Raw genomic sequence first — 26,959 nt, 5'->3', positions numbered from 1 at the left:
TTGGAGAGGGGGGGGAGGAAAGAGGAAAAAAAAAAAAAAAAAAAAGAAGAAAAAAGAGTAGGAAGTTTTTCAAGCTGTGCCCGGCCCCATCTTGATCTACAAGTTCTGTTTGACTTGAAAAGGTGCAGCACAAGGAGGTTTTGTAAGAAATAAAATGGGTGAAATGGGTGCAAGTCCTTGCCCTGAGCTGGCCCAGGAGCCAGTGCTGCTGGTCACAGCCCCACGGCCACTCAGGGGGCTCTGGGGACACCCCAAGTGTCACCAGCTCTGTGCAGGGCCATGTCCCAGCCCCTGGGCTCATTTCAGAGCCAGCTGCTCCCCCTGAGTTTCAATCAGGTGCATCCACGAGTGGCTCACCGAGGATTTTTACACCTTCCGAGGCAAACACACGGAAATTCCAGGCTCGGAGTGGTTTTATTTTCTCTCTTTTTCCTTCCCTCTCGTGCTACCAGAGCTCATCCCTGTGTGGGGAGATGCCCACGGAGCAGCAGGACTGAGCTCCCCACCCTGCAGAATCTCCCTGTCTGAGCTGCAGGAGCTGCAAAGCAGAGAGGAATGGACAGAAACACAGAGGAAGGGACAGAAGCAGAGGAAGGGACAGAACCAGAGAGGAAGGGACAGAACCAGAGAGGAAGGGACAGAACCAGAGAGGAAGGGACAGAAACACAGAGGAAGGGACAGGAAATTTCAAGTTCCCACTTGCAGAAGTGGCAGGTGACACCGAGGCAGCAGCGGGGTGATTTCGGGAGCAGAGCAAAACCCAGGGTGGCACTGGAGGAGGAGGTGGGATCCCTCCCTACACCCAGAAATGGGGAACAACCCCTGGAGACCCCAAACCCACCTTGCCAGCCCCATCCCAGCGCTCTGCTGGGCTTCAAACCCACGGGGATGAAGGGGAAATAAACCCATCACAGCCCTTCCCGAAATAAGAGAATTTCCCCAAATCCTTCATGCTCCCAAAGCCCACAGTGAGGGGGAAGGCAAGGAGCCATAAATGTGCATGAGTTACAAACCCAGGGACCTCCAGGCTTCTCCTCCCGCCTTTCCCCGGTGGGAAGAATGAGCCTGCTCCCGTTGCCCCCCACCTTGCTGCCACAAAGGCAATCCCAGCCCCACAACTCTCCCCCTCCGGCCCCGCTCCCCGCCGGACCGACAAGAAAGGAGAAAAAAGGATGGAAGGGGGGGGTGAAAAAAAAAAATATCAAAGGAGAGAAAACGCTGAAAGGCAAAGCCCCCCGGCCCCTCCCCAGCCCCACAGCGAGACACAAACATCAGCAGACTCAAAGCATCCCCCGAGCCAGCGGCGGAAAAGAAAAGCTGCTGGGCTCTCCGGGCAGCAACTTCACAACTGAGTGCACTCGCATTCCTGCCGGGTTATTAGGAGAGAAAGGCCGAGGGCCCGAGGAGATATTTTAGTGTCACTTGGTTTTATACATCGCACTGATTTTTTTTGTTGTTGTTGTTTTTTTCCAAATGCTCCCTGCTCGTCCCTTTCCAAATGGGACGCAAAACCTGCAGCTGCTTGGTTTCCAGGCAGGACAGCGGGGCTGGATACGGATTTTAGAGATATTCTGGATATTATCTGTTTCTCCAGCCCCTTCCCCACCTCCCCCAGCAGCAACTTTAATCCGTTTTATTCCACCTCGCTCCGTTTGCTCAGCCTTTCCCCCCTCACCTCCTCCTTCCCTGACCCCGCTGGGCGACACATCCCGGGGTGCAGGGGATGGAGGGGGGCATTTTCCACACTGATCCCGTTCTCCTGCACTTTTCCCCCATCAAATCCAACTTTGGTGCCACTTTGGATTTTATATTTTACCTGCCCGCGATGCTCAATCCGGCCGGGAACGGATGCACCCCATCCCCACAGTGAGAATCCCGTTAAAAAGGGGCTTTGGGATGGGGGGAGATCCACAAAAACAAACCACTCCTAGCAAATAATAAATTAAAATTATACATGAAAACAAACGGGGAGCAGCTCAAAGCAGCAGTTCCCAGCGTTATTTCTGGGAGATGCTGGGAGCAGAGGGCTCCGGGATCTTCTCCACTGCCCCCAATCCCACACCACAAAGGGCAGGAGAAGCCGGAGCCTCCCAGGGCTCCACAGCCCTGACAAAGCTCCCTGGTTTGGCATGGGGAATTCTGCCCCTTCTCCCCCACATTTTCCCCTTTTCCAGTTTGATTTAAGCAATCTGAAAGAGAAAAAAATTAAATAAAAAGGGGGAGAGCAGAGTAATTTTTCCAAACCTGATTATTTCCTCCACCCACCCGCTCCTGGAGCTTGTTCGATTTATTTCTGATGGACTTTAAGGCGGGGTGGCAATTAAAAAAAAAAATTAAAATCCTTAATTTAGAGTTAAGATTCTGGAAAACCCTGAGACTTTGCTGTGTTTTAATCGAGGACATGGGGAGGCATGAAAGGGAACACATCCCTGCCGACACTCGGGACCAGGTCACGCCGCCTGCCTGAGACACATGTTGGGTTGATTTAACATCAAATCTCTGCTCTCCACAGAACGTATTCCCCGTGTAAATTTTTAACGCACCAGCAGAAATTTGTAAAAGTAAATCCTCCTTCTGGTTTGGGTTAAAAACAACCCAACCTTTTAATACAGAAACTAATAACAATTTTATTGTCTGCCCCACAGCTTTACGACGCTCGCGGAGAAGTGAGGTCTCAATCTGATGGAAGTTGGGGTGGAGGGTGGGAAAAGGAAAATCTTGGGGTATCAAGTGATGGGGAGGGAAGAGCTGCCTGAAGCTGAGGAGAGATCCCAGGCAGGAATTCGGACATGAATTCCTCCAGGACTACATTAAGAGCAGCAGGAAAGAAAAAAATAATAATCTCAGTGCAAGTTTTCCGAGCGGGCACTTCCCAACCACGACTCCCAGCAAAGTGGGGTTGGTGAATTATTCCCACTTTCTCCTCTGCACATTTTTCATTTGTATTAAAAAGTGCACAGGAGGGAGAGAGGGGGAAACACACGGCCCTTGGCATGTTAGCGTTTTAAACGGGGAAAGAGAAACCAGCATCGCTCCCGAACGGAAAAAGAAAACCCAATTACGCTCCACTTGTTCTCTCCCATCCACACCTCCGAACGCGCCTGCCAACTCAAACCAGATTTCCTACACCCAAAGAAACATCCAGAGCCACCCTCGGCACTTCCCGAAGTGCCCTTTCCTCCCGGAGAGGGGGAGAGGGCAGAGCAGACAGAGGCGCGTTTGTTTACCCCACGGAGGAGCGGGGGAGAATAGAAAATCCCTGAACTTTGCCAGCGCCGGGAGAGCATCGCAACGACGGCGGACACCGCGCTGGGAAGGGGATGTTGCCGGAGGCTGATCTAGGGCTCCTGGTGAGCCAGCACACGCTGCCTGCCCGGGAATTTCGGAACTCCCAGAAGACGATGCTCCGTAATAAAAACTCTTCCCGAGCACGTTATCGCTGCCGCTATCACCGGCAGCGTCCCCGCTGAGCCCCCGCGGCACCGGGCATCGTGTCCTGGTTAAAGAGACCCCCCCCAAAATCCTTGGAAAAGCCTCCCCAGCCTCTCTCCCCGTCCAAACAAAGGCGCACGGAACCCCCGCAAACTTTACAACAAGCGGGTGAAAGGCAGGCGCGGGTGAGCCGCGGGGCAGGCGGCTGCCGTCAGCCCCTCCGGAATCCAAACCTGCGGGGCTTTCTCGGGAATATTCTCCAGCTCCATCCGAAGCCGTGCCTCGTCCTCCTCTCCCTCACCTTGCGGTCTGGGTTAGGGTTTGGACGCTGGATTTTTTCCCAGGGCGCTGCGGGAGCGACGGCCGGGCAGGCTGCAGGTTGTCGGGGACGGCGGCGGCTGCTGCTTCTCGCAGGAATTGCAAAACTTGGGGCAGACTTACGGATTTCTCTCCGAGGAGGGAATCACACCACCCCCGGGCCCAAGCGGCGGCGGGTCGAGGCTGAGTTAAAAAGTGATGGAGGAGGGGGGGAAAAAAAAAGGGGGGAAAAACCCACCGGAGCCCCTCCAGCAGCCGGAATTCAACGAAAACTGCCGGAGAGAAAGGAAGAGATGGGGAGGAAATGGGAAGCACCAACAAAGGGAGCGCTGGGGCGGCTGCAGGGCAGGGGCGGCCGGGCCCCCCCCGCTACCCCGGTGCGCTGCCCCCTCGGGGGGTGCGGGACCCCCGAAGCGGAGGCGGGTCCGGATCCGGCACCGGCAGCGCGGCTGTGCCGGCGGCAGCGCAACTTTCCCGGGGCCCGACCCCTCCTTACCGAGGGGGCTGCGACCCCCCCCCCTTCCCCTCCCGGTTACCGGCCGCCCAAAACGCCTCGGGGGCGGCGGCGACCCCCGCGCCCGCCCGGAGCGGGGCAGCCCCGCACGCACCGAGACCCCCGCTCGCACCGGGACCCCCGCGCCGCTCGGGGAGCACCGGGACCCCCCCGGGGAACGCTCAGCGCCCGCCGAGCCCCGGCTCCCCCAGCGCCGGCCCCGCTCCCTTTGTCCGGGCGCCGTAACAAAACTTCCGAGCGCGGCGCGGCCGAGCGCGGGGCACGGCCCGCCCGGGGGGCAGCGAGGGGACACCGGGGAGGGGGGACACCACAGCCCGAGCCCCCCGCACCTGCCGGGGGGTCGCACCCCGGGGGGACACCCACAGACGGGATAGGATGGGATGGGACGGGACCCCGCGCCGCTCGCACCCACCTGGTCGCGCCGCTCGCCGGGCTCCGGGGCGGGCATGAGCCGCGCCGCTGCTGCTGCTTCCCCCGCCAGCCCAGCGCTGCCCTCCCCGCACCGGCACCTTCCCCAAACTTGGACGGGGCGGGCGCGGCGGGGCCGGGGCTCAGGGGCGGCGCGGCATGGCCGGGCCGGGGGGCTCCGTGCCGCGGAGCTCCGAGCGGGGCTGGGCGCGGGCAGCCGGGGCCGGCCGGGCCGTGGCCGCGCTCTCAGGTCCGGCTCGGCGCGGCGGCGGCGCGGGCGCGGCGGCGGCGCGGGGCGGGCGCCGGCCGCCCTACCATAGTTCCTCTAAAGCAGGTGCAGCCGCTTTCCCCGCCCGAGCATCCCCCCCCCGCGCCCCCCGCTCGCTCGCCCGGAGTTGTTTTGGTTTTTTTGGGTTTTTGGGGGGGGTCTCCCCTCGCTGGTTGGTGCACACCCTCCTCCCTTCCCCCCCCCCCAGCCCGGCGTTCTTTGGGGCCCCCCCGCGTTTTGCTCATTAATGCCTGCGCTAATTGGTTTCTGCCGCGGTCGGTCCCCGGCGCGCAGCGAAGCTGTGGGGTTGGGGAAAAGGAGGGGAGCGGCGGGGAAACTGAGGCACGGGGGGACTGGGAACACGCACAGGGGCGCTCCGGGTGGGGAAAGAGCGCTCGGAACACCGAGTTCAACGCGCGGGGCAGAGGCAGGACAGGGGCGCTGAGCCCCATTTTTAGGTGGGAACAGTGAGAGGCTGAGCTGGTGACCCCAACGCCTCCAAATCCGGCCTGTGACACCCCCGTGACACCCCAACATCCCATCCCACAGCAGGGACAGAATCCCCAGCGCCCCTGGGGGAACAGAGCTGTGGCAGGGTGCAGCACCCAAACCAGCACCCCGTTGTTGCACCCAATCATCTGCAGAGAGGCCCCAAAACTCCGAGACCCAACCCAGCAGCCGGGTGCTGCTCCCAAACCCTCTCCCAGCGCTGGGGACACGGGTCAGGGTGACACAGCCACAGCAGGGCAGGGATCAGCGTCCCAGCCTTGCCACTGCCTCAGTTTGGGGCTGAATTCCCACCTGCCTCAGGCACCAGCACACTGGGGATGGATGATCCCACTCCCACAGGCAGAGGTTTTCCAAAGCCACTTACATCCTGATGGCACCAAAGAGCGGCCACTCTGTTCTCTTTTTTAACATTCAAAAGTGGCTCTTTTGAAATTTCCATTTTAAGAGGTGAAATTGGAATGAAAAGTATTTCAACCCACCTGGATTTTTCTTCCCCCTATAATTTAATTTTTTACAGGAAGACTGTTTATGGTTGGTTTGTTTTTGTTTTGTTTTGTTTTTTTAATAATCTATTATTGAATGAAAAGTTAGGGAATTTCTGTGAGATGGGAAAGCTGGTTTTCTACAACAACATTCTGATGGCCCTAGGAAATATCCCTGGATCTGCCTCCCATCCCATTCCTTCCCCATCCCATCCCGCTCCAGCTCCATCCAGCCTGGCCTTGAGCACTCCCAGGGATGGAGCAGCCACTTCCTTCACTCCAGGCCTTGTCCAAATCCCTTTCCAGCTCTCCTGGAGCACCTTCAGGCCTGAGGAACCTTCCCTTGTCCAGGCTGAGCATTCCCAGCTCTCCCAGCATGGCAGGGCAGATGCAGCCCTTGGACCAAGCCTTGGTGGTTCAATCCCCTCCGTGCTCAGGACTCAGAGTTGTGGGACACCCCACCCCATTTTAGGGGGTCCCCAGATGGGAATGCAGCATCTTCAACCCCCCAGTCCAGCCCAGATCCCTCCTGGCACTCTCCAAACCCTGGGAGTGCTGGAAGCTCTGAGATCTTTGTGATTTCTGCCCCCACCCATCAGTGCACGACAAACACAATGCCCACTTTTATTCCACCCCAAAGTGGCACTTTTCTGGGTGAAAAACCAGCTCTGAGTGATAAGCCTGGTCCAAGCTGTGCCTGCCCTCTTTTCCCTTTGAAGACATCAAACACCATCAGAGGGGGAAGGAGCCGCACGTGGGCAGCCTTCCACTGAGGGCAGCTTGTGAATCCAGCCTGGCCCCAAATCCTCTTTGTGCCAGCCTGGAAATGAGGCAGAGCAGGGATGAGGGGTCTGGGAGAGGAGACACAGCTGGATCAGGGTCAGACAGGGCTGGTTCAGCTCCTTCCCTGCTGGGGTTTGGTCTCTGAGGGATCACCTGGCTGCTGGGAAAGCAGTGAGGACGTCAGGGATGAGGAGATTCCCAGGAAGGAGAGCAGCAGTGCTGAGCTCCCAAAAGAGAGGGAAAAAAAGGAAGGGAAAAAAACCTTCCTTTGGTTCTTCACCTCGGGCTTGGATCAGCTCCAGAGGGTCCAGCAGAGGCAGGAGGATTTGGAGCTGTGGGATGAAACATTTTGTGTGGATGTAAAGTCAGAGCAGGGTGAGGGATCAGCCCCAGACCCAGAGCCCTTCAGCTCTTCCAGGAAAACTCCACCTTCCTCCTCTTCCCAGCTCATCCTCACTCTCAGCATCTGCAATCCTCTCCCAAACTCCCAGCTGGGGGAAGTTCTTCCTTATAAAGTTGGGCTTTCTCTCCCCCAGGGACTGTCTGATCTCATAACCAGGATTTTGAAAACCTTTAAAACCTGAACATTTTCGGCCAAAGGAAGATGATCCCGTGTTTGCCCGGAATGGGAACAATCCCAGTTTGCTGGGAGGCTGACAGAAAGCTGAAATCTTCCATGGAAAAGGTGAATTTGGGTTTGTCCTGAATCCCACCTAAGGAAAAGCAGCTCTGAGTCACCTCACCTGAAGCATCCTCATCCCTCCAGGAAAGTTCTCCCCAAGATGAACCCAAAGCCTGTTTGCTCCTGGGCTGGCATTTCTGGCAAACAGGTAGTGGAGAACATCTCCTTTGGTTTCTCTTTTTTATTCTGTGGGAAGAGCAACTTCAGAAACAAAATGTGAGCTTTCTCAATGTGCTCACTTGAAAAATCAGTGTTTGGTGATGGGAGCAAGTCGCCCTGAACTCCTCTGCTTCCTTCCCCGTCCTGGATTCTCTCTCTCCTGTTTCCAAGGCAAAATAAAGATAAAAAGCACCTGGAAATATGAGGAAAAAGAGAATTAGGGATGGAAAAATGGAGAGAATGAGGGAAGAAAGCAGTGTTTTGGGGAGGGGGTTATGCATTGACACAGCTAAACTCCAAATCCCCATCCCTTCCACGGAGGAAATTCCAACTGGTAAGCAGCAAAATCTGACTTTCCACCCAAATTACAGCATCCATTTTCACCCCAGCACCCCGTGATACCCAGAAATGCCCCCACCCCTGCTCCTCTCCTTCCTGAGCACCCCAGGGTCCACCCCAGGGTCCACCCCAGGGTCCATCCCAGGGTCCATCCCAGCCCCTCCAGGGCACCGAGCAGAGCAGGGAGCAGGACCAGCGCATCCCTGGGAACCCCACGGCTCTGGGGGCTGCACCCCCAGCCAGCCCAGCGCTGGGGAGGCTGGAGGGGTCCCACAGAGCCCCCCGAGGGTCAGTGCAGGCAGGGGAGGCTCCAGGAGCCGAGCACACGGAGCAATCCGGCTCTGCAGCTCTTGGACCCCGCCGGGCTCTTGCGTAAGGGCAGGGGATGATGCAGGAGTTCCTGTAAGTGATGAGAGGCTCCTGGCTGCCCGGGAAAGCCGCAGGCTGCTGCCTGTCCCGCGGCTGGCACTGCTCCCCTGCTCCAGCCAGCGGGATCACGGCACCCCTGGGCAGAACCCCCCCAAGCAAGGGGATCCCCACAGCGCCAGAGCTGCGCAGAGCAAGGAGATCATCGGCAATTTGGGCTCAGCTCAGAGCTCAGGGTGGGGTTTGAGGGAGCTTTCGCCACCTCACACCCCTGGCTGGTGGCTGTGCCGTGCCTCAGTTTCCCCCATTGAGGGCTGGACTCAGCCAGGTTTTATGGAGCTGGAGGGGATGGGTAAGGGAGGGAAAGCCCCAGAGCCTGGGAGTGCTGCCCCCACACAGGGGCACGAGGATGTCTGGGCAGTTTGGGGGTGCCCGGACAGTCCCCAACACCCCTCTGTGCCTGCAGAGCCCCATCCCAGGGCAGCAAGGAGCTGCAAGCAGCAATCACCCAGCCTGGATGGAATTCCCTGAGCCCTGCCAAGCCCAGCTGTGCCACCAGCACCTGGGCACACAGGGCAGGAGGCTCCCTGTCCCCGCCAGCACGTGCCGTGTTTGCCTGCAGGATTTCCTCACTTCTTCTCTTTTTTTATCATTTCCCAGCTTTTCCAAGAATGTTACTCATCCGGATGAGAGCTTCCAGCATTCAGCTCCCTGGTTTGGGTGAGCTGTTCCCTCCTGGAGCCGCACTGAGATCCTGGGTTTGCCTGAGTTGTTCCCTGTATTTTCCTGTGCTGTTCCCTCCTAGAGCAGGATTCCTCTCCTTGGTTTGCCTGAGCTGTTCCCTCCTAGAGCAGCACTCAGCTCCTGTATTTTCCTGTGTTTTTCCCTCCTGGAGCAGCACTCAGCTCCCTGGTTTGCCTGAGTTGTTCCCTGTATTTTCCTGAGTTGTTCCTTTGTGGAGCAGCACTCATCTCCTGTATTTTCCTGACTTACTCCCTCCTGCAGCAGCACCCATCTCCCTGGTTTACCTGAGTTGTTCCTTTATGGATCAGCACTCATTTCCCTGTCTTCCCCGTGTTTTCCCCTCCTGCTCCTTCAGGAGATGCTCACCCACACGTGGTGCTGCTGTCACGGTGCCGGTGGGGAATTACTCACGGTGTAAAGTTGGAGGAAGGAGGGAGGGAGGCCACATTCGCTGCTTTGTCTGCAGTTGGTCATTTCTCACCCTCTGATAGAATTTTTTTCCCCCCTCCTCTCTTTCTTCTCCTGCCAATGTTCTCCATCCGGGCTCCCTGAGCTCCCTCCTGCTCGCTCCTATGTTGGGTTGGAGAATCTGCAGCTCTGTGGGGTGAAAAATGTCCTTTGCTGTCCCATGGTCCCCTCACACCTGGCTGGGAGTCCCTCCCCTTGGGAACGCCCTTTTCCCATTCTGCCACTTCCACATTTGCCCATTTCTGCTCATTCTCGGCCCAACTTCCCCCCCATCTGTGTCACAATGTCCCCACATGGCACCAACCAAGTCCACCCTGCATCCCCCCTCAGACCTGGTGTGTGACACCTCAGGTGGGTTAGAGGAGGGGCAGAAACACCCAGAAAATCCCAAATCTTCACACCCAGAAACCCCCAAATCTTCACTCCCAGAAAACCCCAAATCTTCACTCCCAGAAAACCCCAAATCCTCACTTCACCCTTGCTCATTTCTGCTCATTCTTGGCCCAACTTTCCCCCACCTCTGTCACAATGTCCCCACACGTCACCCATAAAGCCTACCCCACATCCCCCCTCAGACCTGGTGTGTGCTGCCTCAAATGAGCCAGAGGAGGAGCAAAACCACCCAGAAAACCCCAAATTCTCTCTCCAGAGGGAAGGGTGGCTGTGGGAATTCCTGTCCTGCTGTTCCTTGGGAAGACTCAACAGAAAAGCATTCGGGACACTCACTCCTTCCCCTTCTCCACGCACACCCCAGCAGATCAATGAATATTTTAACAAAGAAATATTTCATTAAAAGAGTTGATTGCTTAATGAACTGTCCCTGTGAGCCATCAAAATGCAATGGGCTTTTTTTTTTTTTTTTCCCCTGCCTTTAACGAAGGCAAAGATTCATATCACGAAGAAGTGGCTTATCAAATTACCGTAATAGCCTGAGTAGAGCCAGCCTGGCCAGGGTGAGGGGAGCCCAGGGGGACGAATGGGACTCACCAAGCAAGGTGGGACCAGGGTGTCCCTAAAACCAGTGCTTGGGATAGTGGGAAGAAGGTTTTCATCCCTTTGGGCTGCCAGGGTTTGAAGGGAAAGAGAATTCTCCATCCCTTTTTATTGCCAAGCCAAGAACGTTGTGGTAAAGGGACACAAAAAGGGTTTCTGTCATGTGAGACCAGGGTTTCCCTAAAACCAGTGCTTGGGATAGTGGGAAGAAGGTTTTCTTCCCTTTGGGCTGCCAGGGTTTGAAGGGAAAGAGAATTCTCCATCCCTTTTTATTGCCAACTCAAGAACGTTGTGGTAAAGGGATATAAAAAGGGTTTCTGCCGTGTGAGGCCATGGATTGCACCAGGGCTCCTTCCTCCTCTGCCTGGCTCTTGGAATCACAAACCAGGGCATGGTTTGGCTTGGAAGGGACCTCAAAGTTGCTCCAGTTCCAAACCCTTTGGGCGACTAGAACAGAAAAGCACCCAAAACTGCAATCAGCGTCTCTTATCAGCCCTGGGTGCTGTGGTGCGCTCTGAGGAGCCACCACTGCTGTTCCCCAGAGCTGCCAGGCAGGACAGGGGCTCGTCCTGCTCCCTGTGCCTTTGGAAGCTCAGTGAAAATGTCCCTGCTCACCCCGGGTTCCCTGCAGGCTCCTCCTGCTCAGGGGCTGGGCACGGCTGGAGGGATCTGGCCATTAACAGGCGGGAAATGAACAATAACCTGACAAGAAACGACCAATTTTCCATCAATTAGAGCGAAGCCTCTTTTTGTCTTTCGGTAAAATTAAGTTTTGCTGACTGGCGATTACTTTGGTCTGATGACAATTCATTAACATTTACACGGGGAGGATGCTAATGGCCGGGAGAGGAGAGGGAAGGAGCTGCTGCACTTTGGGCAGGAATGAGGGCTTGGAGAAGCTCTGGAGGTCAGGACAGGCCAGGGAAGGAGGGAAGGAGAAGCTCTGGAGGTCAGGACAGGCCAGGGAAGGAGGGCAGCAGGAAGCCCTCCCGCCCCTCTCTGCAGGAACACAACAAGGGCTTTGTTTGGGGCTGGAATTCTGCTCCTTGTGCTGCTTTTCCCCCTCTGGGGCTCTGGGTTTGAGGGCACTGCAGCGTCCCTGGGGCCAGCACCAGCCCAGGGCCCCTCTGAGCCACTCCTGGCAGCGTGGGGACAATGTGGGCAGTGCTGGGCAATAACAAAGCCAGGCAGGGAAGTGACCACCAGCACCTCCAACCACCCAAACCAGGCACAATCAGCCCCAATTTCTGGTAGAGAGTGAAATGGGAATAGGTGCTGAGTGTGAATATTTGTGTTTGTAGGGATATGCGTGTGTGCAAGGCACGGGAGCCGTCAAAAATCAAATTATTCCCTGGATCAGAGCTGCTGCACCAGGCCTCTCCTTATCTGAGAATCCATCCCCAAATCAAAGGGCAGGAGTTTCTCAGGAGTTTCTCAGCCCAAATTTCTGCTAGAGAGTGAAGGGGGAATAGGTGCTGAGTGTGAATATTTGTGTTTGTAGGGATATGTGTGTGTGCAAGGCACGGGAGCCTTCAAAAATCAAATTATTCCCTGGATCAGAGCTGCTGCACCAGGCCTCTCCTTATCCAAGAATCCATCCCCAAATCAAAGGGCAGAATTTTTTTAGGTTTCTGCTCCCCTTGCATGTTGGTTGGACACCTCCACACCTGAGCAGGTTTGGGGGAAAAACCCAAACCCTCCTTCCCACAGGAGCCACCTCAACCCTCCTTTCCCCTTAAATAAAAACTTCTGGGATGTTCCCAACCCCAAAACTTCCCCTTTTATTGATTTATTTGCACAGTGATTCCCAGTCTGGCAGGGAAGGAGCTGCCTCGGATCCCTTCCCCTGGAATGGGGCAGGGATTGCTCATCCCAGGGCGATTGGGAAAGCTCAGGGAGCATTTCCTGTAAGAGGCCTTGGATTCTGGCATGGGGAATGTGTTGAATCAGAGGCACAGCACAGCCCTCCAAGCTCCTGGGACATTTCCCCAAATCCCCATCCTGCATTTAGTAAGGGGAAAAAAAATGGTGAAAATGGTCAGGTTCTCACCAGGTTTTTCTGGTTTTCCCCCCATGTTCAGGAAGGGTGAAATTTGGATTTTTTTTTTTTACTAGGATGGGTGAAGTTTGGATTTTTCACCAGGATGGGTAACACAGGGATTCAGGAAGGGTGAAATTTGGATTTTTTACCAGAATGGGTAACGGTCCTGGGACATTTCCCCAAATCCCCATCCTGCATTTAGTAAGGGGAAAAAATGGTGAAAATGGTCAGGTTCTCACCAGGTTTTTCTGTTTCTTCCCCCGATTTCAGAAAGGGTGAAATTTGGATTTTTTTACCAGGATGGGTAACACAGGGATTCAGGAAAGGTGAATTTGGTTTTCTTACCAGGATGGATAACACAGGGACTCAGGAAGAGTGAAATTTGGATTTTTTTAGCACGATGAGTAACACTCCTGGGACATTTCCCCAAATCTCCATCCTGGATTTAGTAGAGGGAAAAAATGGTCAGGTTCTCACCAGGTTTTTCTGGTTTTCCCCCCATGTTCAGGAAGGGTGAAATTTGGATTTTTTAATTTTTTTTTTACTAGGATGGGTGAAGTTTGGATTTTTTACCAGGATGGGTAACACAGGGATTCAGGAAGAGTGAAATTTGGATATTTTACACAGGGATGTTGGCTCCCTGAGCTGTTCTGTCACTCCATTTATAACTTTATTTGGGAGGGGATTTCCACAAAACCCCATAAAAAACTGGGGTTTCCCATCAAAAAGCTTTTCAAGTTCTTTCATGACCTTTGTTCAACAACGACCTAATTTCACTCCAACTCTGGCACAGCCTGTTCCTGAGCTGGGAGGAGAAGTGCCACTCAAAATTGGGTCAGTTTTCATTAAAAACCCTCCCGTTCACTGATAGTTTTTCGCATGTCAGAAGGACTGGGATGAGCTCCAGACGCCGGCTGCCCTTCTTCACTGGAGAAATGGGTTCATCTTCCTGGGAAATCGCTGCTCAAGGACTTTTGGGCTCTTTTTCTCCTCCCAAAAGTTGGGATGGATGCGGGGTTTTGGCGGTGCCCCTTCCCGAGGCTCCTGGCTGGGTGTTGGGTGTGAGAATGGAGCTGGGATGGGGCTGATTGAGGCTGGGCCACGCTGGTTGTGCCCGTGTCACCTGTGTCACCTGCCCTGGGGGTGCAGCTCTGAGCTGGCCAGGGAACCCCAGCTCCATCCAGGAGGATGAAAAGATGGGAGTGATGGGGAGGGTGGGAGATGCCATGGCCTGACCTAATTCAGAGCCTAATCCAAAGCCTGTCCTAATCAGGGGGAATCGGAACCTTCAGTCTGATCCCCCCGGGAAGGGAAGGGAAGGGAAGGGAAGGGAAGGGAAGGGAAGGGAAGGGAAGGGAAGGGAAGGGAAGGGAAGGGAAGGGAAGGGAAGGGAAGGGAAGGGAAGGGAAGGGAAGGGAAGGGAAGGAAGGATTGGGGATGGAGCACGGATGGGAAGAGATCGTGGCCTCAGCTCTGCTCCCACAGTGCTGAGAGCTGCCAAAATTCCCTCTTTGGAGCACGGATCCACTCGGACACTGAGAATGAACCCCCTGAGAGCCGCGGGACGGTTGAAAACCGGCGGCAAAACCGGCAGGAACCGGGCGAGGCGGGGAGGGAGGCGAAGGCAAGAACCGGCGCCCCGAGCTTCTCAAATGTGCAAATTATGCAGCCATTTCACGGGACACTTAGGAGTCAATTTGCAACGCGGCTCAGGGGGGAAATTGGGCACATAATTCCCCTGAACAATAACCGGAGCGGCCGCTTAATTTAACTCCGCGCCTGGACCTCGTTAACGCGTGCCGAGGGGAGGATGCTGCGGGCGCCGCGGCCACGTGCGCGCGTCCCTCCTCTTCCTCCTCATCCTCCCGCGTCCCTCCTCATCCTCCTCATCCTCCCGCGTCCCTCCTCATCCTCCCGCATCCCTCCTCATCCTCCCGCATCCCTCCTCATCCTCCCGCATCCCTCCTCATCCTCCCGCATCCCTCCTCATCCTCCTCATCCTCCCGCGTCCCTCCTCATCCTCCTCATCCTCCCGCGTCCCTCCTCTTCCTCCTCATCTTCCCGCGTCCCTCCTCACCTCACCCTCCTCATCCTCCCGCATCCCTTCTCATCCTCCTGCATCCCTCCTCGTCCTCCTCATCCTCCCGCATCCCTCCTCATCCTCCCGCATCCCTCCTCATCCTCCCGCGTCCCTTCTCATCCTCCTCATCCTCCCGCGTCCCTCCTCATCCTCCCGCATCCCTCCTCATCCTCCCGCGTCCCTTCTCATCCTCCTCATCCTCCCGCATCCCTCCTCATCCTCCTCATCCTCCCGCGTCCCTCCTCATCCTTCTCATCCTCGTCATCCTCTCGCATCCCTCCTGCATCCCTCTTCATCCTCCTGCATCCCTCTTCATCCTCCTGAATCCCTCCTCATCCTCCTGCGTCCCTCCTCATTCTCCTGCATCCTCCCGCATCCCTCCTCATCCTCCCGCATGCCCCGGGCTCGGCAGGTCCCAGCCCGGCTCGCACACGCTCCGGCAGCCCCGGCACAGTGGCAGCAGGCTGTTCTCATTACGGCCCAATGAGGCTGTTTACTCACCCAGCTGGAGACAGTTAGAGAGTGATAAATAATGAAAGAGAAAACATGATTTTCCCCTCTGTGGTTTCTATTTGTGTAACCATATGTCACAGCTCAATACGGCCGCGGTTTTTTTTTTTTTCTTTTCTGCTTTATTCAGGAAAGAGTTGATTTTTTTCCACAGTGCTGCGATTTTTCCCCTCCCGACTTCTCTTTTTTCTTTTCTTTTATTTTTTTTTCCTCTTTTCTCCGCAGCAACAGAAGCATTTCTGTTTGTTTTCTTGTGAAACTCGCTCGGACTCCGACTCCTTAAAGTCTGGCTTGTCCCAGGACCCACGGAGGTTTGATAGGATTGAGCTCAGCTCCTTTTCAAATACCTGTCACGGGGCTGCGGGGAGAAGAACCAGCTGAGAGCAGCGAGCTGAGCATCCCCCTGGCTGGAGGATAAAACCCTCTGGAGCTCTCCCTGGCACGGGAAGGGAGGGTTGGATGAGGGGTAATGGGTTGTTTTTTTACCTTTGATTGGTTTCTGCAGGTAACAGAGCACCGCTGCTGCTTGCAGGTGGGGAAACTGAGGCACGGTGCTCTCTCCATTGGGCTCATCCAGACACTCTGGAACCTGCGTCATCCATTTCAGAGCGGGGTTTTAAATGGGGAGAGAAGGGTTGGATGAGGGGTAATAGTTCGGTTTTGTACCTTTGAGTGTTTTCTGAAGGTTGCAGGTGGGGAAACTGAGGCACGGTGCTCTCCAGAGGGCTCATCCCGGCACCTGCGTGATCCACCCCAGAGCGGGGTTTTAAATGGGCAGAGAAGGGTCTGAGCAGATCTCCGAGCGCGGCTCCTTCCCCAGGAGCGGCCCTGGCAGCGCCCGGCGCCGGATGGAGCCGGCGGAGCTCGGGGAGCGCATCCCGCCCGTGCCCTGGGGAGGGCAGGTCCCTGCACGGCCCCTCTCCCTCGCCGCAGGTCCCGCACGCCTTCCTGCAGCAATTATCGCCCGCTTGGCACCCCCGTGCCGCCGTCTCTTCTCCTGCCATGCCCCCGCCGCTCCTGGCACGCTCCGGGCATGAGTTTCCCCTGGCAGGTGGGTTTTTGTTCGCCCCGGCAAGTTCGCCGGCTTCACAACATCCTCTTCCCGCACGATGCATCCTTCTGGGAGGGCAATTATCGCGCTGACCTCACCCGTGTCTGCGGCATGAGGTCACCAACGCTCGGGGAGCCGCGCCAGCCCCGTCCGAGCTCGGGTGTGCCCTGAGCTCGGCTCATCCCCATCCGGCACCGGGCTGGCTCCAGAGCTCCCAGGAAACTCGCAATTAATGGTGGCACAATGCCCAGAGTGGTGCCAAGCCCCAGCATCCCGACCCTGCTGTGGGTTCAATCCATGGAGCTCGCCCCTGTGTGGAAATCAGCTCCCAACAATCCCATCCTGTCCTTGAGAGAGTTGGAAATCAGCTCCCAACAATCCCACCCTGTCCTTTGGAGAGTTGGAAATCAGCTCCCAACCATCCCATCCCATCCTTGAGAGAGTTGGAAATCAGCTCCCAACAATCCCACTCCATTCTTGAGAGCGTTGGAAATCAGCTCCCAACAATCCCATCCTGTCCTCAAGAGTGCTGGAAATCAGCTCCCACCCATCCCACCCTTTCCTTGAGAGCGTTGGAAATCAGCTCCCAACCATTGCACCTTGTCCTTGAGAGCGTTTTCCAAACTCTCCCGGAGCTCTGGCAGCCTCAGGACCATTCCCTGGGGAGCCTGGGCAGTGCCAGCATCCTCTGGAGGAAGAACCTTTCCCTGATCTCCATCCTAAACCCTCTAAAACAGCTCCAGCCTTCCGTGGGTGCTGTCCCTGGTCACCTTTGTCCTGAAATGGCACCGAGTGTCCCTCACACAGAGCTCCTGCAGTGACCCAGCTTTGGTGGCTCCAGGCCCCATCACACAGCCATGTCTGATCCCTACAGCATCCCAAAGCCTTGGCTGCGTTGGAATCACCTCAATTAAACTCGGCAAACACACCTCCTCCCGGGGCTGATCCCTTTTCCAAAGGTAGGGAAACTGTTTCTGGGAGGTTTTGTGTGCTGCAATCTCAGCCTGCACGAGCAGAGCCATTGCCACCCCTCCCTGGTGCCCACATCTGCCCTGTGATACCTGCAGGGACAGCTCTGGGGGCACAACAGCCTTTCTGCAGCCTCCAGGTCTCACTGAGGTCCCACTAATGAGGCTGTCGTCCAAAATGTGCCCAAATTCACTGAAATGCTGGAAAAAACAGCTGTTCTCCACCCTGCAGCCACCCCATCCCAGCAAAACCGCTCCAAGCTCGGAGTCTGAGCCGTGTGCTGAGTGCTGAACACTTCAACGTTGATGGATTTGTCCTTTTTAAAAGCAATTAACTGAGGGAAATCAGGATCTTCTTGCTTCAGGTCACAAGGAGCTCTCACTGCAGGGCTTGAGCTGCAGACTGGGGAGGAGATGGACCCTGTTGGTTCCCTGACCCCATTCCTGGCACTTCCACAGCCCAAACCCTCTCCTCCGCTCCTGCTCCTGCTCCTCCCTCCCTGCCAGCACCACCAAATGAGGGCTGGGAATTCCTCACAGGTTAATTGGGGTTATTTCATATTAAAGCCCCTTTTTCCTCAGGAACCAAACCTGCTCAGCCCTGTCCCTCCTGCACAGAGGAGCAGTCACTGTCCTGTCCTTCCTGCACCTCTCCCTGCACAGAGGAGCTGGGGATGTCCCCAAAGTCACTGTCCTGTCCTTCCTGTCCCTCTCCCTGCACAGAGGAGCTGGGGATGTCCCCAAAGTCACTGTCCTGTCCTTCCTGTCCCTCTCCCTGCACAGAGGAGCTGGGGATGTCCCCAAAGTCACTGTCCTGTCCTTCCTGTCCCTCTCCATGCACAGAGGAGCTGGGGATGTCCCCAAAGTCACTGTCCTGTCCTTCCTGTCCCTCTCCATGCACAGAGGAGCTGGGGATGTCCCCAAAGTCACTGTCCTGTCCTTCCTGCACCTCTCCATGCACAGAGGAGCTGGGGATGTCCCCAAAGTCACTGTCCTGTCCTTCCTGTCCCTCTCCATGCACAGAGGAGCTGAGGATGTCCCCAGGTCACTGTCCTGCTGTGGGACAGGAGGGTCCCAAGCCCCAAACCCTCCTGCCATGGGGTGAGCGCCGGTGCAGGTGCAGATGCCCCCATGGCACTGGCGGAATCCAAACCCTCTGGAGGGGATGGATCAAAATCCAAAATGGTTTGGACTCCAAGCCCACAGGAAATGCCAGGCTGGCACTGCTGGGGTGTCCTGGCTAGGGGAAAGAGGGGGACAGACCCTCCCTGGGACCTTTTTTCCCCAGCTTGAAGATCCCAATGATTCTCTGGGTTGAGAATGGGATGTTTTGGGGGTTGTCCCAGCTGCTTCCCGTGTCTGCAGCAGCTCATTAAGGCGCCCACCTTTCCTGCCATAAATCCCCAGGCTCAAAAAATCCAAATTTTAGCTGATCCCAGATCAGCTGGGAGCTGGATCTGACACAACTGCAGGGAATATCAAACCAGCTCCATCCTGGCAGCCCTTCTACCTGCACATCCCAAGTTTCCTTTTCCCCTTTCCCCTTTCCCTTTTCCCCTTTCCCTTTTCCCTCCTTTTTCCCCTTTTTTCCCTTTTTTCTCCTTTCCCCTTTCTCCTTCCCCAGCCCTCCAGCCGTGGCTGTGCCAGGACCCATCCAGGTTTTCCATGTTTTTCCCACTCCTGGCAGTGCAAACACCCGGCCCCTTCTGCTCCCCAGCCCCTCCTGGCAGTGCCTGGGTTAACAGGAGACACTTGGATAGAAAAAAATCCATTTTTTGTTGTTGTTGTAGCAGGAGATAGGGAGAAGAAAAAGCGCTGGGCTCATTTATCTGGCTCCCAGTGTCGCTAATGCCCTCGGCTCGAGGCCAGCGTGAGAGATTGGGAGGTAAATCGGCCAAGTCATGCTGTACAAACATTTCAAAAAAGAAAGATATTTCCAGGCTCCCTCGCAGGAATCTAGCCCTCCTCCTGCTGGGGGAACTGCAGGATCTGGAGCCCACTTCACCTCTGGCTGGGGGTGTTCAAAAAAAGCAGAAATTCACCCCAAAAAGCAGTGCTGGAATTTGGCTGGGGATGCCCCAAAAAGTTCATCCAAAAATCATTGCTGGAATTTGATTGGGGATGCCCCTGGGTGTCACAGAGCATCCCCAAGGATATTCTTGTCTGGGCACTGGGCACAGTTTAAATCCATTATTATTTTTTAATTAATTAATTATTTTTTTTTTTAAATAATAATGGATTTAAACTTCCCAGGGTCTATGTGTTTTCAACAATATACACAGAGATTTTTTTTTTTATTGCTTGCAACATTTTAATGGATGGGCTCCTTTGTTATTTGTTAAAGGCCCATTGAAAAATGTCTTTCCACTCTTGTTCCTGTTTCTGGAGCAGTTCATTAACATCCCCACCTTTCCTGCCATAAACCCACGGACTCAGGCTCGTAAAATCCAAATATCTGCCTGTAAAGAACCTGCACAGGGAATAAAAACCCCACTCAGTGCCCACATAAAGTCTGTGCCACCTGTGACTGCAGCAGGGAGCCAGGGTGGCACTGCTGGGGTGTCCTGGCTGGGGGAAGGAGGGCGACAGACCCTCCCTGGGACCTTTATTCCCCAGGGAGAAAAAGGGGAAAAAAGGGAAAAAATCATTGGAGAATCATTGAAGGTCCCAATGATTCTCTGGGATCTCAGGGGTTGAGTTTGGGATGTTTTTTGGGGGGTACAACACCAGGAGCTGCCAACTCTGTCAGTTCTGCAGCAGCAGAGTGGGGAATGCTCCCAGGGCCCAGGGAACGCTGCTGGGGAGCTGCAGCTGGGCTTGGCTGGGTTTTGGGGAGGTAAAACCTGCCTGAACATGGAGCTGTGACTCGCAGCCATGGAGCAGCCTGGGTTTTCCAGGTGCCTGGGGGCCTGGGATGGTGTTTGGATCTGGGATTTGGGGCCACCCTGGGTATGGTGGGCCCTGGGATGGGATGGGATGGGATGGGATGGGATGGGATGGGATGGGATGGGATGGGATGGGAGTGAGAGAGTTCAGCCTTTGTGTTCCTCCCCTTCCCTCCCCCATCTCGGGGGTCAGAGCAGGAAGAGCCCAGCCAGGATCCCTGCGAGGGCAGGGCAGGAGCTGCCCCTGGGTGTGCACGGAGCGTTCCCAGCCTCACACTGATCCCTGCTGGGCTGGGGAAAGGCTCCGGTGCCTCGTTACCACACGGACCTGACAGCGAATTTGGCAACACAGAGCCCTGGGGGGACGGGTTTGCCACCTGGGCACCAGCGCCAGCACAAGCAGCAGCGCCCTTTCCCCTTCCCACCTTTCAATTTTCCCTTTCCCATTTTCCCTTTCCATTTCCCCTTTCCCCTTTCCACCTTTCCATTTCTCCTTTCCCTTTCCCTTTCCCTTTCCCTTTCCTTTTCCTATTCGTCATTCCCCTTTCCATTTCCCCTTCCCACTTCCCTTTTCCCTTCCCCTTTCCCTTTTCTGCTTTCCCCTTTCCCTTTCCCCTTTTCTCCCCTTTCCCCCCTTTCCCCCTTTTTCCCCTTTTCCCCCTTTTCCCCTCTTTTCCCCCCCTTTTTCCCTTTTTCCTTCCTTTTCCCCTTTCCCATTTCCCCTTTCCCCTTTCCCCTCTCCCCTTCCCATTTCCCCTTTTCCTATTCCCCTTTCCCATTTCCCCTTCCCCTTTTCTCTTCCCCTTTTCCCTTTCCCTTTCCCCATTCCTTTCCCCCTTTCCCTTCCCTCTCCCCATTCCCCTCTCCCTGACCACCCCATCCCTTTCCCTGCCCCCTGGGCTGTCCGGACCCCTCATCCCCCACCTCCCACACCCCATCCCTGATCACCCCCGGCCCCACAGCCCCATCCCCTCTCCCCAGTCCCCCCGGGACCCCTCTCATTGCTGGAGGGCACGGGCTGAATCACCGAGCAGGGCAGAAATCTCCGAGTCCTCTTTAGGTGTCCCAGGAGGAGGCAGATCTGAGGGAAGGCAGCGCTGGAGATGCCTGCAGCAATGTCAGCGCTAGAACAGCCGGGCTGACAGGATTCAGAGCAGGGATTAAGCTTGGGATCAGGGATGCGGGGGAAATGAAAAAAGGCTCTGGCTTCCAGGCGTGTCTCCGCTGTGTTTGTGCTCGTGTTTGCCGGGCAGGGACGAGCTCTGGGCTTGCAAAGGCTCCCAAAGAGGCCGGGGTTCACCTCAGAGCTGCCTTTCCTGTTTCCCCTTTCTCTTCCTCTTCCCCCTTCTCCATTTCCCTTCCCCTTTTCTCTTTCCCCTTTTCCCCTTTCCCCTTTTCCCTTTTCCCCTTTCCTTTTCCCCTTTCCTTTTTCCCCTTTCTTTTTTCCCCTTTCCCCTTTCCTTTTTTCCCTTTCCCTTTCCCTTTTCACCTTTTCCCCTTTTCCCTTTTCCCCTTTCCCCTTTCCCTTTCCCCTTCCCCTTTTCCCCTTTTCCCCTTTTCCCCTTTTCCCCTTTTCCCCTTTTCCCTTTTTCTCCTTTTCCCTTTTCCCCTTTCCTTTTTCCCCTTTTCCCCTTTTCCTCCTTTCCCCCTTCCCCTCTTCCCATTTCCCTTCCCCTTTTCCCCTTCCCCTTTTCCCCTTCCCCTTTTCCCCTTCCCCTTTTCCCCTTCCCCTTTTCCCCCTTTCCCTTTCCCCTTTCCTCTTTCCTCTTTCCCTTTCCCCTTTCCCTTTCCCCTTCCCTATTTCCCCTTTAAATTTCCTTTTCCAGGAGGATGCCATGGGGACCCTGCTGTCCCTGGAGCAGCTGGAGCCCGGGCAGACCCAGCCCTGCCCCTTGGGACCATCCCTGGTTCCTCCCTGAACATCTCTCTGCCTTTTCCCAGGAGTTTCCAGAACTCAATGTTTCCCTTCCTGACCGAGCTATTCCCACTTTTGGGCCAGCACACCCCTGCCTCCCTCCAGGGCTGGGGTTCCAAGGCGGACACTGCAAACCCCTTTGCTCCAGGGTGGTTTTAGTGCCCAAGGAAAAGCACAGCAGCCAAGCTGCAGAACCTGGAAAAAAACAGGATCATGGGAACCTCGAGGAGAGTGAGAAGGGAGCAGGAAAAGTCAGGAGACTGAGAGCTGTGGCAGGCAGGGAGCACCTCAGTCCCCGTGGCTGCTTCCAGCGTGTCCCCAGGGCCACTTGTCACCCTGACACAGCTTTCCCCATCTCCCCCTGTCCCCAGAACGGGGCTGCTGTGTTTGCACTCCGGCAATGCCCAATCCCCCTTCCCAAATCCTGCTCTGGGTGTTCCCCCCTCAGCTGCAGCCCCCAAGGGTTGGTGCTGCTGCATTTCTCCTGGGAGAGCTGGGGGGACAGGAGCAGCCCCAGAGGGACGCTGGGGATGGCCAAACCTACCTAAAATTGCTTTTCTCCGGGGAGAAAATGTCCCACCCTCTTCAGAGCAGGCTGGGTCCTCAGCTGGGCTTGGGGCTGAGCCACACCAGGAGCTGGAGGGGGTCCCTGTGCCCCAGCCCCCTCCTCACACTCTGCAGAGGGAAGGGGTTTGGGGTCTCTGTGGGGCAGAGGCAGTGCCTAACCCCAAACTCTCTCCAGAGTGGGGCAGCTTCAATCCCCAGGCTCTGCAGCCTTCAGGCAACGCTTCCAGCCAAAGCAAAGCTGCTCTCTCTTCCCTCCAGCCCATCTCCCTGGCCTTTTCCCCCCTCTCTTATCTCCACAGAGCCCATGAACTTTCTCCCCGTGCTGCCCACCCTGCTCGGGGCTCCTCTCCTCTGTTCCCTGGTTTCATCCCAAGCATCCCTTCCTCTTGAGTGAGCCCAAAAAATAAATCCCTGGAGCTGCTGGAGACATCCTGATGGATGCCACACTCCAGCCTCCTTCTCCTCTCCACCACTCCACCTCTCTCATCCCAAAACTCCCTCTTTTTCCTGGTGGAGATGCAAAGGCACCAAGTTCTCCTCCCCATCCCTCTTTCCCCTTCTCCCCTCCCCTCAATTCATCCAACCCTCTCTTTTCCATGTGAGATTTTTTTTCCCTTCCTTCCTACCCCTGTCACCATTTATTTATTTATTTTTTTTTTTAATATTTAAGTTTTTCTTTTAACTTTCAAGGTCACCACGGACAGACAATGCCACCAGTGCCTGTTTGATATGTGAGCGCTATTGGCGTCCATTGCCACGGTTTCCGTGGTAACACAGTAACCATTAATTTTCAATTAAAGTAGACAAAAAGCCCGATGACAGCTCCAGGTCTGCTGAAGATGTCAAGAATCCGTATTAATATACAGCAAGAGAGCATAATTGTGTGTCCATCTTCCCGAGCAACGAAAATGGAGGGATAATTACCAGCTAGAAAGCCACTCTGTAATTTTGTTCTTACTGTCACCACAACCCTACATATTAGCATAAATTAAAAGCAGGGTTTATTGTTACCAAAGTGCATTGATATTTCCAGCCTATTTTCTTCCTTTTAACTGTTTGTTGTTGATAGGTGACTCCTGGACACTGGGGGTGAGCCCACGGGAGCATCCAGGATGTCAGGAAGGAAGGGATGAAGCTCTGGTGGTGCCCCCCAGGTGGAAAGAAGGGAAGGGAGAAATCCCAGCTCCATGTGTGGCAGTTTTCCATCCTCCTCATCCATCAGGAGCTCTGTGGATCCCAACTGCTCCACAGTGGGGTCTCTGTCCCATCCCACATCACTGGGTTTCGCCACAGAGCTGGAAGTGCTGCGAGTGCTCCACGCTCGGTGACAGCCCAGCTGAATTCATGAATTTGAGTGAATGGAAAAAAAGTGGGTTCCTTGTATCATATCCAGGGAAAGCTGTCCTTCAAAGGGGAATTTAGTGTAATTAGCCTTGAGGGAGCGATCCTCAGGCAGTCAGTCACAACACTGACCTGCTGCTGGATCTGACAGGGAGATTAGAGCTCAACAAAGGGCCTGCTCCTTCCTTCCTTCCTTCCTTCCTTCCTTCCTTCCTTCCTTCCTTCCTTCCTTCCTTCCTTCCTTCCTTCCTTCCTTCCTTCCTTCCTTCCTTCCGGGGCTTAAGAATGTGGGGCTTGGGGACATTGGGATCAGGGACACAAGGTTTTGGGGCTCAGGGATGTGAGGCTCAGAATTGTGGGGCTCAGGGACATGGAGATCAGGGACACTGGTATGAGGTACATTAGGATCAGGGACACTGGGATCAGGTACACAGGATTTTGAGGCTCAGGAGCTCAGGGTTTTGGGGATCAGGGGCGCTGGGATCAGGTACACAGCATTCCAGGTCTCAGGGCCTCGGGGCTGTGGGTTCAGGTGCTGCCCTTGGTGCCCAGGTAACCCCAGGCTGCTGCACGGCCAAGGTCACCCTGGGCTGAGCTTCCCCAGATGTTCCTCCCTCCTTCATCCCATTCCCCGCAGGGCTGGTCCCAGCACAGCCTGCCCGAGGATCCCTCAGAGCCATTTATCTCCCATTTATCTCCCTTTCATCCCCCGTTTAGTGCCTGGCACGGCCATCCCACCTCCCCTGCAGGGAAACACCGCTGCTCCCCCAACCCAACCCAACCCAACCCACCCCACAGCCCCGCTGGTTGTGTCCCCATTGGTGACCCAGGGACCCTGTGACACCCAAACCCTTCCAAAACCACCCCAGCCCACGCAGGCAGAGCCAGCAAAGGGTCAAAAAGCTCCCAGCCCTCCTTTCCCCCCCCTGGATATAAATACCAGCCTACCAGTCGACACAGAGTACATACATCTTAAACAAACACTTGGCCGGGCTGTTTATCTCCACAGCCTTTAAACAAACTCTTTCAAAGGTTTCTGCTGATATGAGAGATTTACTGAAAACCATTCGCCCTTCTTAAAAGCCTCTCAGTTTATGCTGCTCTGGGTGAAAGGAACGGTGTTTGAGCCTGGAGTTTTCTGTCTTCTGACCGCATGTTTATCCGAGGGGCCACTGCTGGCTTTGATAGGAGAGCAGCACGGACACAAATCTTTACGAGGGAAAATATAAAATAAACTGCCCAAAGTCGGGGTGTGCGTGTGGCACGGGTGGAGGGGAGCGGGCAGGGAGGAGGAGGAGGAGGAGAAGTTTTGTCCTTGGCAGGGTCACAGGATCCTGGGATCACTGAGGTTGGAGAAGCTCTCCAGGATCAGCGGGTCTAAGCTGTGCTTGATCCCCAACCTCGTCACCCCAGAGCATTCCTTGGACACCTCCAGGGATGGCGACTCCAAACCTTCCTTTTGCAAAGCCTGAGCACCCTTTCCATGGAGAAATCCTTCTTGAAACTCCACATCTGTGCAGCACATCTGTGGCTCGAGTATTCCAAGTTGCTATCCCACCACAGACATTGTTCCTGTGACATTTTTCATGCACCTGAGCACCCTTTCCATGGGGAAATCCTTCCTGAAACTCCACGCTCGGCACATCTGAGGATGAGGATGAGGATGGGATGAGGATGAGATGAGGATGAGATGAGGATGAGCCTCCAGTATTCTGAGTTGCTATCCCACCACAGACATTATTCCTGTGACATTTTTCATGCGCCTGAGCACCCTTTCCATGGAGAAATCCTTCTTGAAACTCCACATCTGTGCAGCACATCTGTGGCTCAAGTATTCTGAGTTGCTATCCCACCACAGACATTGTTCCCATGACATTTTTCATCCCTGTGGGGCCACCTGAAACTCTGTATTTTTCTCAGCCCTGCCTGACAGCCAGCTCAGCATCCCATGGATGTGTCACTGTCACTCCAGCTGGGTCACAGAGCAGGTGCCACAAAACACTGGGAAAAAAACCTGAGGGACATTGGAGCTGCTGCCAGAGCAGCCAGGATGAGGATGAGGATGAGGATGAGGATGAGGATGAGGATGAGGATGAGGATGAGATGACGATGAGGATGAGGATGAGGATGAGGATGAGGATGAGGATGAGATGAGGATGAGGATGAGATGAGGATGAGGATGAGGATGAGGATGAGGATGAGATGAGGATGAGGACACACATCCCAGGCACTTTTTCCTGTCTCGTTGCATTTTCAGCCCCATTCACAGGTTGGGAGCCTGAGGCAGAGGAAAATGAGGAGCTCAGGGACATTTTGGGAGGAACTGGAGCAGAGTTTAAGTGCAAGATGATCCCACTTTGGGGAAGCTGTTTCTGACTCCAATATCAGCTGGAAAATGGGAGAACAGCCTGAAAGAGCCTGTGGAGGAGCTGAGCCATGCAGTGGGGAGAACATTTGCCCTCAGTGCTTGGAAATCACCCCTGGCTCTGCCCAGGGCTCTTTGCCCAGGTTGTGCCCACACAGATCTCTCTTGGCAGCCCTGCCACAATCACCAGGAAAACTTGGAATAAAGATAGTCCCTGCCCCAGACACCCTGAATCTAAGACAGGGTAAAATATTCCTTTTCCAAGTGGTTTATGCCACTTGTGCAGTGTTTTCCCAGAGCCCTTGAGGTGCTCCCCTGCTGCCAGCAGCTCTGCAGCATTACGTGTCACTCCTTGTTTACTGTCCTCCCTGGCTGATGACACACACAGGCAGGGACCTGTTTGTTGTCACCGTGACACCCACGTCGGTAAACAAGGCGAGTTTACCCAGCCCTCAATCAGGGAGCTGTCGATGGCAGGGCCCTGCTTCCAACAGCACCACAGGATGCTAAGTTCTGACTTCCAAATCCAATCCCCTTGAGGTCTGATTTCCAAATCCAATCCCCTCGTTGTCCCTCACCCAGCCAGAGGACGAGGGGCTGCTCTTGCATCACCAAAAATCATCAAGATCCACATCAGGCTCTGCAGGAGGAGTTTGCAACCAGGCCTGAAGGTTTTGTTTCCTTTTCCTGCCATGTGAACATTTTTCCTCCTCTGGGGCTCCCTGGCTGCCTGATCTCGCAGGGTTTCAGCAGGAACAAAGCCACGGGAC

At 55.3% G+C, this 26,959-nt stretch overlaps 1 protein-coding gene across 1 annotated transcript in view; it reads right to left on the bottom strand.

The window, feature by feature from the left end:
- FOXP4 (forkhead box P4) overlaps positions 1-4,887 on the bottom strand; it is a 56,658-nt gene extending 51,771 nt beyond the window's left edge. Inside the window, exon 1 of the mRNA XM_059487826.1 lies at positions 4,677-4,887. The gene's annotated coding sequence lies outside the window, so the exon portion shown is untranslated. The remainder of the gene's footprint in view (positions 1-4,676) is intronic.
- Positions 4,888-26,959: the final 22,072 nt, after the last annotated feature.

The sequence above is a fragment of the Ammospiza nelsoni genome, chromosome 23, assembly GCF_027579445.1.
Source record: "Ammospiza nelsoni isolate bAmmNel1 chromosome 23, bAmmNel1.pri, whole genome shotgun sequence".
Classification (NCBI taxonomy): Eukaryota; Metazoa; Chordata; class Aves; order Passeriformes; family Passerellidae; genus Ammospiza; species Ammospiza nelsoni.
This window is presented reverse-complemented; position numbering and strand designations above follow the sequence as displayed.